General features: G+C 55.2%; 1 protein-coding gene across 2 annotated transcripts in view; it reads left to right on the forward strand.

Moving 5' to 3' along the window:
• The window catches only part of MARCHF4 (membrane associated ring-CH-type finger 4), a 171,600-nt gene that overhangs the window by 134,988 nt on the left and 22,623 nt on the right, over positions 1–13,989 (forward strand). The gene's annotated exons all lie outside the window — the stretch shown is intronic.

The raw sequence follows: 13,989 nt of genomic DNA on the forward strand, positions 1-13,989 counted from the left end.
CAACAGCTGTGTAGGAATCTGAGAGCACTGGGCTGATTGAGAAACATCTATTTACACTGAGCACGAGGTAGAGGAAACACTTTCCTTTCACTCCCAGAACTGGGGTGAACATTTTTTCCAAAGGCAAAAGTGGGACACACTCAGGAGCCCCGCCTCCTGCTCCTCCTCTTCCCCCTGAGGCTTCACCCCCTGGGTGGAGCTTGGGAAGGCTGAGCCGCTGTGGGGAGCCCCAGACCCTTTACCAGCCAGGGGGGCCAAGAGCAGCCCCCAACCCCTGTCCCCACCCCCCAGGGTATGCTGCCCAGGGCAGTTGGAGGGTCTGGGGCTCCCCACTGCAATCCAGCTCAGAGGCGCTAGAACTGGGAGGGACGGGGGGGCCATAGCCCTCCCACTTTTTGAAAGTGGATGGGCCAGACCCCACCCCCTACCCCTTCTCTTCCCTCTGAGGCCCCACCTGCCCGGCCAGGCTAGCATGGAGCCCAACTGGGGAGCCCGGGCAGTTGTGGGGAGCCACGCAGATCCTCCATCTCCACATGGTGCAGGGGGGCTGAGAGCAGCCCCCAACCCATGTCCCCATCCCCCAGGCTTTCCGCCTGGCCCAGGACAGGTGGAGGTGGAGGGTCCGAGGCTCGACGCCGGCTCACCACAGCTGCCCATGCCGCTCTCCCCGACCCAGTTCCGGTGCGGCGGGGGCCTCAGAGCCGCAGCCGGGCCATGCTAAGAGCCGTGCGGGCAGCGGTGGGGAGCTGCGAACCCTCCACCTGCCCTGGACAGAGGGACTTGGGGGCGGGAACACAGGCCAGGGGCTGCTCTTGGCAGGCCCCCCGCACCGCGGGCAGGTGGAGGGTCCACCACGGCTCCGCATAGCTGCCCGCACAGCTCTTAGCATGGCCCAGCTGCAGCTCCGAGGCCTTCCCCGCACCAGAGCCAGGTCAGGGAGAGCCGCACAAGCAACTGTGGTGAGCCTGGGTCTCTCCACCTGCCCTGGGCGGGGGGCCCAGGCACAGGCAAAGGGTTTCTTTCAACCCCCCACCCCAGGCAGGAAGAGGAGGGGCAGGGCCTTGGAGGGGCAGGGTCTCAGGGGTCGAGGGCCCCTGCCTCCCCGCTTTTGGGAAGGCTCTGATGCCCTTGGTCCGGCTCCCTGGGCGGCTCTTACCACAGCCAAGTTCTGGCTTCCAGCCTGGCTAGCGGGTGGGGCCTCATGGCAATGGGGGCGAAGGCCCAGCTTAGCCCCCTACCCCCAGGGAAGAGACTGGCACCGCCCGTGAGCCTTGGGCAGGCAATCCAAAACAAATACTGTCCCTGAGTCATTCAGCCGAGGCCCAGGACTTGAACTTTCCATTTTGTGACTGTCCTGCCCAATTCAGGATGGGTGGTCACCCTGCCCAGAAAAGCCCTTTCTTGCGGGAACCCAAAGTTTGCTAGACTACAAACTGCCCTGGCATCTTGAGAAGAGACTGAAGGCTACAGCTGATAGCCATGGGGGAACATATAATGCCCACACCCAGCGACAGGTCATACACAGTTGGACCTGGCCATCTCTCTGAGGCACTGCGTGTGCTGGGTCGTGGGCCTTGCAGCCAGAGACCAAGTCTCCTGCGTTCTGCCAGCTGTAGGAGAGGGGACCCTGCTTCCAAAGAAGGGGCGGAGGTAATGAGTTCAGTCCTGCTCTGTGCATGTATGGAGGGAGGGAGGTGAGTGATGGAGCCTGTGTCCCAACCTTGGCTGCAAGAGATGCTTGACTTGAGCAGCAACAGCAAGCCACTCCAGGGGAACAGTAGGGGGATCAGCAGACCCCCACTCTGGGCTGCCTGAGGCTGCACCTCCGTATCTAGGATGGAGAAATGGAGAGCAGCTGCAGGGCAGGTGCCAGGACCCCATGGCACCTCTGCCCTAGGCAGGGATTTGCCTCCAGCTGCTCAATTACTCAGATGCAGGAAGGGCTCGAATCACAACCTCTGGATTTTGAATGGGGCAACAAGGTTGACGAAAGCCCGTAGGGGCTTCTGTAGCTTCTGTGCCGCTCCTACCCCCTCACTCTCCAGCCGCCATCCCATAGGCTGGCTGGCGGGAGCTCATCTGCTCGGTCCCTCATCTCCTACCTCCAGCCACTGCTGGGGGAGACAGAGCCTTGGGGGGAGAGAGGGGGTTTGAGAACCCCACTCCACTGAAGGGGTAGAACCAGCAAAGAGGTTGTGGGGGGGAGCCTGAATCCCCAGGAGAGGGAAGGGTCAGACCCAGCAGATGAGGTGGAGCAAAGAGCCCCAGCTGCAAGAGAAGGCTCAATTATGTGGCCCAATTGCACACCAGACTTGATGGAGAGGATGCAGCCTCTCGCCTACCCTAGCTCAGCACCACCTCTCCTGGGCTCACCCCACTCCGGACACCACGGCGGGCCCTATCACTGAGCCCCCAATTCCTTTGCCCACGGGGCTCTCCTTCTTCAATCCACCCCCTGAGTTTGAGCCCCCCGCCCAAAGGCTCGGGTGGTTTGGCTCTGAGACATTGACTTTGTGTCTCCGTGTTTGCAAATTTGCAAAGAGACCGGGAGTGACCCAGAACCGGGCTCCTCATTCAGGCCAGTCTCCCTCGGTGGGGCAAGAGGCTGGGGAGTTTGTGTGCGTGGAGCAGCTGTGTTATAGACTGAGATACTTGGAGGCTAAAATTGGTGTAGCTCTGGAGCAGTGATGTGCGAAACTGAGCAGCTGTTGGGTCTTTGTATTATGCAACGAACAGGCAAGATCTGTGTCCATTTCCTGTGTGCGGGGACGGCCCCGATCTCTGATGTAATTTTGCTATGGTGTGATGCATTCGTGCACAGTGTACGCAGAGAGCAAGACAATCACAAGAGAGACACAAAGGTGTCTTCACGGGGACACTAGATGAGGTGAAGGTAGAGGAGTACAGGATGACTAAACAGCATAACAGAAGGCAACCCAACTAATGGAAAAGCGCAAGGAAGGGCCAGCGAGGGACCAGGCCTGGAAGTGAAGCACAGGGGAATGGAAGAGAGGTGAAGGAGTGGGTGGTTATCAGCTCAAGGAGAGGACAGACCAAGTTTCATACGCAGTAGCTAAGGCCAGGAAGGCAGTTTCAAGGTGGATGCCTGCAGAGATGGCATCAGAGGGTCGCTGTACCTTCGTCTGGATGTGCTGCTGTGCCTCAGTTTCCCTTCAGTTGGTCAAGCAAACACTACACAACAGGTCGGTCATGAAAATCTCCCTTTATGGGGCCAGGCTTATTAATAGAAATAACAAAGCTTTCATCTGCATCTGGGCCCCTCTCACATCCTTGCTGGTCTTTCCCCAGGAGTTCATGGTCAATCTCATATCAGGGCTTCCCCATTGCTCCCTAGGAAGTCCTCCTGCTGGTCTTGTTCCTGGACTCACCATGGTCCATTTGGCTGTTTCCAAGCTGCTCACAGTGGAGTCTGGCCCCCTGCTCCATCCTCAGGCAGTTATCCTGCAGGCAGTCCGTATGCCAGGTCTCTCCCAGACTGAGTCAAGAGCTATGTCTCCTACACTCCCAAGCCAGTCACGAGCCTCCTCTCAGACACATGCTGGCAACTAAAATTCCCACAACCGTGCCTAAGGGGCTAAGGCCTGGCACCAGGCCCACCCTCTTCCGTGACACGGTCCTATGTCCTGGAGTCAGAGATTAGTCTGAACTGCTCAGTGACTCCAGACCATGGGACTGATGAAAGCCAGAAGAGGCTGACCTTCAGTAGTCAAAAAGGGAAGCAGCTAAGGCATGAACCGGGGATAACAGAGGAGGGGTCGAAATCAGGATGAATCCAGGCAAAGATGCACAGCTGCCAAACAAGGCAGAGCTACAAGGAAAGAAGAAAGTCCGAGTGCAAATGGCAAGACTTTCTGGCTTTGGGAGGGAAGCTGAGGTCAAGGTGGAGAGTGACAGGGAGTCCCAGATTGCTTTGCTCAGAAGAACTTAAATAGTAAGAAATTAACAATGGGGGCTAAGAGGTGCAGAGTCAGGCCAAGAAGCAAACAGGAGGTCGTGGGATCCGAGTGTGAGGCAGGAGAGGTTACAGAGTTAGGTGGCAGCTGCAGGGAAGCAGAAGCTGTGGTACCATTGAGACACCTCCATGCCAGGGAGATACCCAGCAAAGCCACTACAAGGGAAGAGAGAGAGAGAGAGAGAGAGACACACGCACACACACACTCTATTGCAATTGTCATGTTTGGCACTCTAAGATCTGAATGGGCCGGGGCCCTAGAACTCCCCACTGCAGCCATGGTGCTGGTCCCTTGAGGTCAGGGTTAGGGCAGTTTGGGGGCACGTGGATAAAGGGCTGCACCTGGCAGAGCACTAAAGTCACTTTACCACGACGGCAGTGAAGTCAGCGCGGCTGGCTGCTTGTCCCGTATTGGGCAGGTGTTTGCTCTGCCACCTGCAATTCGTGTAAGGTGGAGTGAAGCTCCTTCTTGCCAAGCCTCATTGGTCAGCTCTCAGGCTCCTTGTCAGCAGCCCTGCTTCTCCCCGCTGGGTCAGTGGGACTGGACCGGAGCTCTGGTCCCATTCCTCAGCCCACGCTACAAACTTATCCTCCGCATTCAAAAACAGCGCGCAGGAGCCTGGGCCAGGCCCCACCTTGTACAGCGCTGGTTATTTAGCTCTGCCAGGATTGTTTGCTCATAAGGACACCCATGGGGTGCTCAATGCGTGGTGTTACAGCCTTGCAGCTGCTCTCCTGGCTGCGCTTCCTCGCTGCTGTCTGATACGCAATTCCCAGACGCAGTCATTCAGCCGTGCTACAGTGAGAGACCTTTGCAGTCACAAGAAGGGGCGTGTCTGTTTCTGCTAGGGCTTTAAACAGGACCCCAGAGCCCCAAAAAGCCACACTCCAGCCGATGTGAGTAGTATCCTTCTCTACTGTAGCCTCTCGCTATTGAGTGAGACCATTCAGCTCGGCCAGCGGCTGCAGCAGCATATGGCTGTCCACCATCAGGCCTCAAGGTTGCAGTTGCTCCTGTCCCCTTTCCATTGCAGGAAATGGCTGGGGGGACATGCATGGCAGCAGATCCACCTTCTCCGCCCCCTCCAAGCCCACCGTGCGCTGGGATGCACAGATCAGGAGAATGGCCTCTGTGCACAGGCCGCATACCCTGGGCTAGGCCCTCCCAGCTCAGGCTGCGGATGAGAGCAAGATTTGCACCTCGGGGATCTGTTCCTGGGTCAGAAATAACACAACTGCAAACTTCTCATGGTCTTTCAGTGCTTAGAGGGTAGAGCTACCAGGATCTTAATCTCCCGGTCCCCGTAAGGCACTCCCTGAGGCGGAGAAGTTTAAAGACTCATTCAAGTGCCTGCAGATGCACAGCCCCGATCTTTGCAGCAGCAGGAGATGGTATAACGGAGGCACGAGCCAGGCCGACTCCGCTCTGTTACATGTGTCAGGCTTGGAACGTGCGCCTGTGTCCCAGACGTACACAGGGAGTCAGATAACAGGGATGCAGGTTGCGGGAGTGGAGACAAATAGTCTTGAGCACGATCAGTTGCTCTGCTTTGTCATTGTCCAAACACTGTAGACTCTGTCTGGGAGCGAGGAGGAGCAGGGCAAAAAGTAACCTCCCTCACCAGGATTGATCGATTTTCCCTGGGTGGAGTGGGGGGGTGGAAAGGCTGCCTGGATGGAGCGCTGCCAGGTGCTTCCCCTGATGCTAACGGGAGTTCTGCAGATAAAAATGCCCCATTTGAAAAGTCAAGGAGAAGAGTCAGACAAACCCTGTGCCAGCGAGGGAGTTTCAGGCCGTGTCCTCTGCATGCAGCCCCATTGTGCCTGGGCTTACTCAGCATGTATGATCCCCCACCAGCAGTGCCTAGGCAGCATGTATGACCACCCCTGCCCCACCAGCAGTGCCCTCCCAGGGCATATCCCAGCCTGACAGACTTGCCAACACCCATGCCAGGCTCATCCCTCCATTGGTGTCATGGGATTTCCTCCAGCAATGAACCTGGGCCCATTCCGTTCATTACCCTTCTCGGCCATGTTTCGGTGGAGAACGGGAGCTAGTTTAACTCATCACACACGTTGCTCTCCACTTTCCCTCGGGGGATCAGGGGAATGGTAAAGAAAAAGGGGGTGTCAGAGTGGGATGCGAGAGAAAGCAACCGTTTGAGCACAGTGGCAGATCGTGTTGTCCTCCCATCCCTGTTTGGGGAGTCGGGGGAAGAAGGAGGAACCCTGGTCCTCTGTGAGTATCTGGCTTGTGCACCTTCTTGGCTGTTGATGGAAATGAAAAACTCTGGCTCGTGGATGTTGGCAACATGATTATCGTGGCTGTGATAAAGCTGAAAACCTGAGGGAAACTGATTAGCTTATCTGTGAATGGGAGATAAGTATTCCCTTGCGGTCAGTGGAGAACAAAGTGAGCCCATCGATCGTTGACGAACAGGGAGCTTAAGTTTTGATTGTTTTTAAGGATCTGGGCTTGATTTCTCCTCTTCTCCTGGCCTTTTGTGGAGCGTCCCCTTTTGCATCACCAGTGATGTCACCCGTAATCAAAGCTGTCAGCTTTAGGCGATAAGCCTGTCGCATCCAGAGGAAGAGCAGCCTTTGCCTTCCCAGGCAGCCCTCAAAGTTGCTGCTTGCTGCCGCTTATTCCTTAACCTTTTGCCTGCCAGGTTTACAGGAATTCAGCCATGACAGAAATCCCTGGGCCAGGGGCTTTTCATTTCCAGCGGAACAATGGTTACTCTGTGCAATTGTAACGCCGACAGACCCTAGTCGTCAGCACGCAGGATCAAACCGAGGACCTCTGGAGCTTGGTGCATGAGCCTCTACCGCATGAGCTAAAAGCCAACTGCCTGTTAGCTAAGGCTGTAATGCAAACTATAATATCTCTCTATATATATAAATATATATAATCTCTCTCTCTCTCTTCGCCACTACCCAACTGCCAAGCCCCCTACTCCTGTGTTTGCTTGTATTTGTCTTTCGTGGGGGATCAATAACCATGATGCTGGCATTCAGCAGCAGTTCGAGCCTGCTAGTTTGCCATCACTGCAGTGACAGGGAGAGGATGGCTGCTAGCCATGCTGGGCCGGGGCCCTGCTTTCATCACCCCTGCGTTGAACCAAGTGACCCGTGAGGCCTATGCTGAGACTTGCGAGTGTCCCTCACTGTAAATGGACCCAGCCACAATCTCCTGCGTTGTGCCCCCACAACCCTGTTGTTTTCAAGGAGGCTGCCCCAGTCTAGCTGGGAGGAGAATTTGACCTGCTGCGTTTAGCTTCTGCCCCAGTCCTGCTCTCGAAGGGAAGTGGGGTGAGACGCACTCCCTGCTCCAGGGCCGTTGACCTGCATCCTTATCTGTCGAGGGGAAGGTGACCCAGACACACATGGTGACTGTCCAGTACTTTGTTAAGCGAAGTGATGCTACTGAGATGGGCACCCAGCGCACAGACTCGTAGCGAGGCTTCTGCATAACCTGGACTTCTGGGGTCCTGCTTCTTACTGCCTACCTAGCCTGTCCATCCTAGGGCCTGACAGGGTCTTCACCCAGCACCGCTGACATCTCCCATGGAACGCCCACAGCCAGCTGGCTAGCGATCTCCGCTGGGGCTTGCAGCTACTGGGGTTTCCTTGTCCCTTTTGCGGCTCCAATGGCCTCGCTAGGGGGCTGCTGAGGGCAAAGAAGCTTCAAAGGAGCAGCCTGCAGTGAGCTTCTCCTTGCCCCCTGTCCACACGGCAGGACAGAGAAGTGGCTAGGGGCAATCCTAGGCAGTGATTCCAGCAGGGCACTCTGGCCTTGTTTTCATAGATACACTCATTTGTTTGGCTCTCCAATCCATGCACAGACACGCAGCTGGGACTCGAGAGAGCTGGGTTCTGTTCCTGCCTTTGCCCCAGCCTCCCTGTGTGACTTTGAGCCCGTTACCACCCCTCTCTGTGCCTCAGTTTCCCCATCTGCAAAAACAGGAACAACAATGCTCCCTGCATCGTGAACATGAATGTAGTGCCAAGGGCCATAGGAATAGCTGGACACCACATTTCTTTGCCATTTTATGGCTTCTCCTCCATCACCCGTAGCCAGTCTCTGATTCCCCCGACCCTATTTTCTTCCCAGTTTATGGACAACCACGTCTCCAAGGTAGGTGCTCAGATGGAACCGTGGTGGGCACCGTAAGAATTCAAACAGCATGTGCTCTTTGGAGTCGGGATGGTCATTTATGTTGTGTGCCAAGACCTTAGCTTGAGGGAGGGGGGGTCCCAATCCTTGATTAGCACCTTTGTGCACGACAACGAATGGTCACATTGGCAACTGCAGTGCATATCGGTGCACAGCGTTTTTAATATACGCACCCTCTGCTGGCTGGCCAAACATTGTACAGTAGGTCCTACATAAACTGCGACTGTTCTTGGTCTCCGCCTGCATTTTCCCAGTGACAGAGTGGTTAAATTTTGAAACATGAAATATGTATTATACAGCAGAATTCTGGGAACGAAATTCCCCAGCAGTTCCTACTGATTCTCATGTCGGTACAATGTTGTCCATAGATCCCTTCAAAAGCTATCGACCTGTGTCCCAGTCTCCAGTTTAGAACTGTTCTAGTTTCTCAGTATATTCATGTACAAACAGCCTGCTGTGGCCCAGAATGCCACAGGGCAGGTATGGCTGCAGAGCTCCTGCCGTGTAGGACATGGGGTCTCTCTCCTGTGTACGTGTGGAGTTTCACAGCTGGAAAAGGCACCAGTCTGCAGAGCACCTGAACGCTGCCACCTCGTCTACGCCAGGCAAGCACCTCTTCAGTGCCTCCCCTCTACAGAAAGAATGTGAACAAATTGGAGGGAGTCCAGCGGAGGGCAACAAAAATGATCAGGGGGCTGGGGGCACATGACTTATGAGGAGAGGCTATGGGAACTGGGCTTGTTTAATCTGTAGAAGAGACGCATGAGGGGGGATTTGATAGCAGCCTTCAACTACCTGAAGGGGGATTCCAAAGAGGATGGAGCTTGGCTGTTCTCAGTGGTAGCAAATGACAGAACAAGGAGCAACGGTCTCAGGTTGCAGTGGGGGAGGTCTAGGTTGGATATTAGGAAACACTATTTCAGTAGGAGGGTGGTGAAGCACTGGAATGGGTTCCCTAGGGAGGTGGTAGGATCTCCTTCCTTAGAGGTTTTTAAGGCCCGACCTGACAAAGCCCTGGCTGGGTTGATTTAGTTGGTGTTGGTCCTGCTTTGAGCAGGGGGTTGGACTAGCCAACCTCCTAAGGTCCCTTCCAACCCTAATCTTCAGTGATTCTGTGCTGTCAGGATGTCATTCAGCTTCCTTAGGTCTGCCTAGTCTCCTCTCCACTAAGCCCCAAACCCTTGGCTGGCCAGTCATGTGGCACAAAAGGCAGTGCATGGGCAAAGGCAGGATTTCATGGCCATTTATGTGGCTGTGCAGTTACGCAGGTAAGAGGTGGAGGGGCTTCAGTAGGTGGCGCTCTTCTCTTGAAGGTTATACCGATCAATGGTCTTCACAATATGGAACTGGGGATGGAACCATACGCTCAAAATGTCTGTTTAACTTGCATGTGCAATTTCTTCGGCTGCCTGGGCAAATGTGGGATTGGTGCATACAGGTTAGCCAGCCAGTTTGGAGGGCTAATCTTTTTGTAAGACACGCCCACTCAGTGTGGGGCACTGTCCCCCTTTGGGTTGGGCTGGAGTGGGGCACACCAAGGTAGATCAAGCTGCTATGGGCATGGCTGACAGAGTTTGTTAGCTCAAGCAGCAGAAACTCATGTGTTGAGATCCCAGGTTCAATCATTGTTGCCGACGCCCCACCGAGGGGTGTGGTGTCGTATTTGCAATACAGTAATGGAGTCCGGTTTCTTGCACCTCTCTAGAACCTTTCATCCACAGATCGGAAATGGACGTAGCTTAGCCTTGCCACGCACCACTTAGGGAATCCCTTCACCCACCACTGAAATGCAGCCACATCTGGAGTAACACACGTCTGCTCTTCACCAGCAACACAAGTGTCTGACAGCAGGTGAAGAGTGTCTCCTCCAGCTGAACATCTGGGGGACTCTCAAGTCGGCAGATGTCCTCTCCTGAGTTGGAGTGAGGCCAGGACAGGGTAAGACCACACCCGTACTGATCTAAAAAGCATTACCTGATCTTTAGGTAACACAAGTGGGCTGGACTTGTAGCAGCTCATTGCGCCTAGCATCAGACCAAACCATTGATCGGTATAACCTTCAAGAGAAGAGTGCCACCTACTGAAGCCCCTCCACCTTTTACCTGCATTTTTTCTTGATGATCTCCCACCCAAGTACTAATCCTGCCCCAACCTACTTAGCTGGAGAACTGTGCATTTGGCTCCTGTGGCCTAAGGGATAAATTCTTGCCTCTCCCTGTTAAGGGACCCTGCAAGAAGCGGCATGTGTCCCTGCCTCTACCCTGGGACATGGCTGATTGCAACCTCCTTGACTCCATATTTCCTCAAAAGATCCAGGGCTCCCATCACATTCTTATCCAATAAACTTCACTTTAACAAGTGAGAGAGAGAGAGAGAGATCAGGAGCTGAGACGTGACTGAAAGGGGAATGCAGTCAGTTCCGGGGCTGCTTTGTGCCGCCGGAGGCAGTGAAAGGAGGAGTGGCAGTTCTGGAGAGCAGTGGTGGAGAGGGATTATCATGGTGCATACAGATAGATATAGGTAGAGATATACTCAGATAAACATAGCCGAAGTGAGTCTCCTTGGGTCTCAAGCTGCTGAGCAGGGTGAGTGGCAGCTTGGAACTCGGCCACACATCCTGAGAGGCACCTGGCCATTAATTAAATGGCAATTCGGGGGGGTTCATCTGCCTCCCTGTCAAGGCACAATTAGGGAAACGTCAGTGTTTGTGGATTAAAGTGGTGGGTTCAGGAGGCCTGGCCATAATCTCCTGTTAAACAACAAAGAGTGTTGCCAGCTAATGAGAAAGCAACCCAGCCTAGGGAAGAAAATCACCTGAGCAGCTCAAGAGGGGAGTGGTGTTTGGGGCGGCCGATGAGCAGATCACGAGTTGTCCTTGGCTTCCATTTAATTAGCATACTTGTGGGGGGGTTGGTTTGGTTCAGCAGCCTAGTGTATATGACTAGACTAGCCGTGGTTGTGGAGGTTAGGACTGAGGAGGGCTAGCAGAGCCATGTGTCGGCTCTGGACTGGAAGCGCTCTTCAACAACCTTCTCTCTTGACTCGTTGCTGTCAACCCCTCACTTTTATAAGCACTAAATCCTCATGTTCTTAGACACTTCACCCCTTTGCTTGGCCCTCGGTCCCTGAGGGTATTTGCTTTCGCACCAACAGCTGCTCTGAAACTCAGCAGCGCTGGAGATCAGCAAAGCACGGCCATTCATCCTGCCAACGATTTTTGTTGGCACGCTGCGGCAATCCATCACATACCAGGAAGTGTGCACCCGCTGCTTTTAATCCCAGCTGCCAGGGAGAATGATCGGAGGCATCCAGTCCGCCTGATGGCATCTCTGCACAAGTGTAGGTAATAAGAGAAGAAATCAATAGCCAATTAAACCTGATCCACAGCATTTGATTTTTTGGGGTGTGATGGGAACAGTAATTAATGGAGTTTCCTTGAGACAGTCACAATTCAAGGTTTCCTGTCAAGGCTAATGTGGTTTCATTTTAACTGGGTCTGCTGCAATGTACGGTCTGCGGAGGTGCAGGGTGGAGGAGCCGTTTTGTGTGTGGTGAGCCTGGTGACCTGCCCCTGCTGATGGCCTGGTCAAATGGAGGTGGAAAGCTCCCGGACCCTGCATGCACAGGACACAAGTACCTTCAGGAACAAAGCTGGGAAGAGTCACATTGGCAGTAGGGCCCATGGGGATAATTTAAGGAGAGGTGCCAAACATGTGCAATGACCCCCACCCCCAATGGCAGACCAGGGGTTTTTGGGGAGCAGGGATAATGAGGCTGGGATACTCAATGGCAGATGGGCATTTTCAAGGGGTTAGCTGGGGCTCATCCCTCTCCGGGGCGGTGGGGAGCCACACCGCCTCACTACGCACCGTTGATGTCTTGGGGGAATTAGTCCGGCTGCAGGAGTCTCCCTCGGCGGCCCTTGTGACAACTGCAATAAGGACAGTAAGCCCGGGCCCTAGGTCAGAGCCGGGCAACAAGGAGTCAGGCGCTCAGACCTCAGGCATGGCTGAGCCGTAATAGTACAAATAGTATCAATAAGCCCAGGCCCGGGGTCAGGGCAGGGCAACAAGGCGTCAGGCGCTCAGGCAGGGGCTGAGCAGTAGCAATATACACAGTAGCAACAGGCCCAGGCCCCAAAGGCCCTGGGAGAGGGGGAGACAGCCAGCCACGAGGTGGGTGACAGGGGGGACGCAGGCCCTCCCGCTCCACTGCGTCCCAACCCGGGGCCCTAGCACGGCAGAAAACCCGCTGCTATGTCAGTGGGGATCCCGGCCGCAACACACTGACATGGGCTCTGGCCGTGCTGCAGCCGGACTAGGGTCGGCTGCCCCCCGGGCTACTTCCGGACTCCCCCTCTTGAGGGACCTGGGTTAGGGTGGTGTCCTCAGGGAGGTCCAGCACCATGGGTTCCTCGGGGTAGCTGGCCAGGGGTAGACTCGGCAACTCCTCTGGGTGGTGGCGCGGGGCAGACCCCGGCAACTCCTCTGGGTAGTGGGCATGGGGCAGACCCCGGCAACTCCTCCGGCTGGCGGGCGCGGGACCGGTCGAAGGCGTCTGGCCTCGCCGGCGGCTGTCTTCCCAGTGAGTTCTGAGGTCGAGCCTTTATACCTCCGGGGCGCCGTCTGACCCTCCCAGGCTCTGCCCACTCTGGTGCCCAGAGGGGCTCGTCTCTTTCCGGGGCGGCAGGGAGCCACACCGCCTCACTACAGGCATCAACTTCTCTTAGGCCCCGTTTCAAATTGCAGCCTATTGCCCAAGATGGATCTCCCAACTAACAGGTCCAAAATAGAGCTGTCAGGCAGGGAGAGAGACTAGGCCCTGCTAGGCTGAGGCACTCAGATTGTGTGTGCATGGGATGGGGATCTTTAACTGCAAGGAGATGTTGGTTTGTGGATCCCCTTAAATGGGGAGGCATTTCCCTGCCCATTGCCTAGCAGCTGTGAAGCAGGTATCAGCTTGTGTTTCAGGTCGGCTGCAAAATGTTGTAGCGAGGCGCACACACAGCGCTCTCCCTCTCCCAGAAATATTACATTAGTTCTTTCTCTGTTTGTTGCTTTCCTTAAAGTGAAATAAGTTCTCTAAGCTGAGACATACACGCTTGGATCTTTGTGTCTGGAAAACATATCTGTGGGGAAGTGAGACAGCACTCCTGTAACTACCCCACTCCATGCCCCATCTCAAGGGAGATGGGGGGCCTGAGTGTTCGGGGGGTTTTTAATGAGGAACCTCCACCTCGGCCATCTCTTCCTCATGCCGAGGAAGAATACTGCAGCTCAAGGGCTGGAGTAACCCACCAGGATCCTTGTTGGGAGGAAGGGCACGACTGGAGGAAGCTCTGGGCTGCTTGGAAATGGAGCTTGAAGGGAGGTGGGTGTCTTGTGTATGAGTTCCTGACCTTCTGAGCAATTCACCACCGCCTTTTTCTGATTTCCTTCCGCAGCCCTCACGCAAACACATGAGGGCCCAGCCCCACACCCGCCCCCAGCCCCAATGCACATCCTGTTTAACGGCTGGCTGGGGCTAGCACCCCCTTTATGGTCACAGAGACTAAGTCCAGGCCCTGTCAGCAGACCAGGCAGCTGGAATAAAGATGAAAAATTGGAGTCCTTTCTTGTGCTGTGGCAGAGGCCACGATCCCTGTTTTGTGTTGTGTCCGGTCGGGACATCCATCAGGGACACCTGTACAATCCTTTCTGGAGTGGGTGGGAAAACCAGAGCAACCACCTGCCAGGTCAAGTCTCCTGCTCCTAAGCCATTGGGCCGCGTCTCCCTTTAAAAATCACTCATTCCCCCTCTGTGTGTTGCGGTACAGCTCAGGAGGCCAAGTGGCAGTCGC

The sequence above is a fragment of the Caretta caretta genome, chromosome 11 (assembly GCF_965140235.1).
Source record: "Caretta caretta isolate rCarCar2 chromosome 11, rCarCar1.hap1, whole genome shotgun sequence".
Classification (NCBI taxonomy): domain Eukaryota; kingdom Metazoa; phylum Chordata; order Testudines; family Cheloniidae; genus Caretta; species Caretta caretta.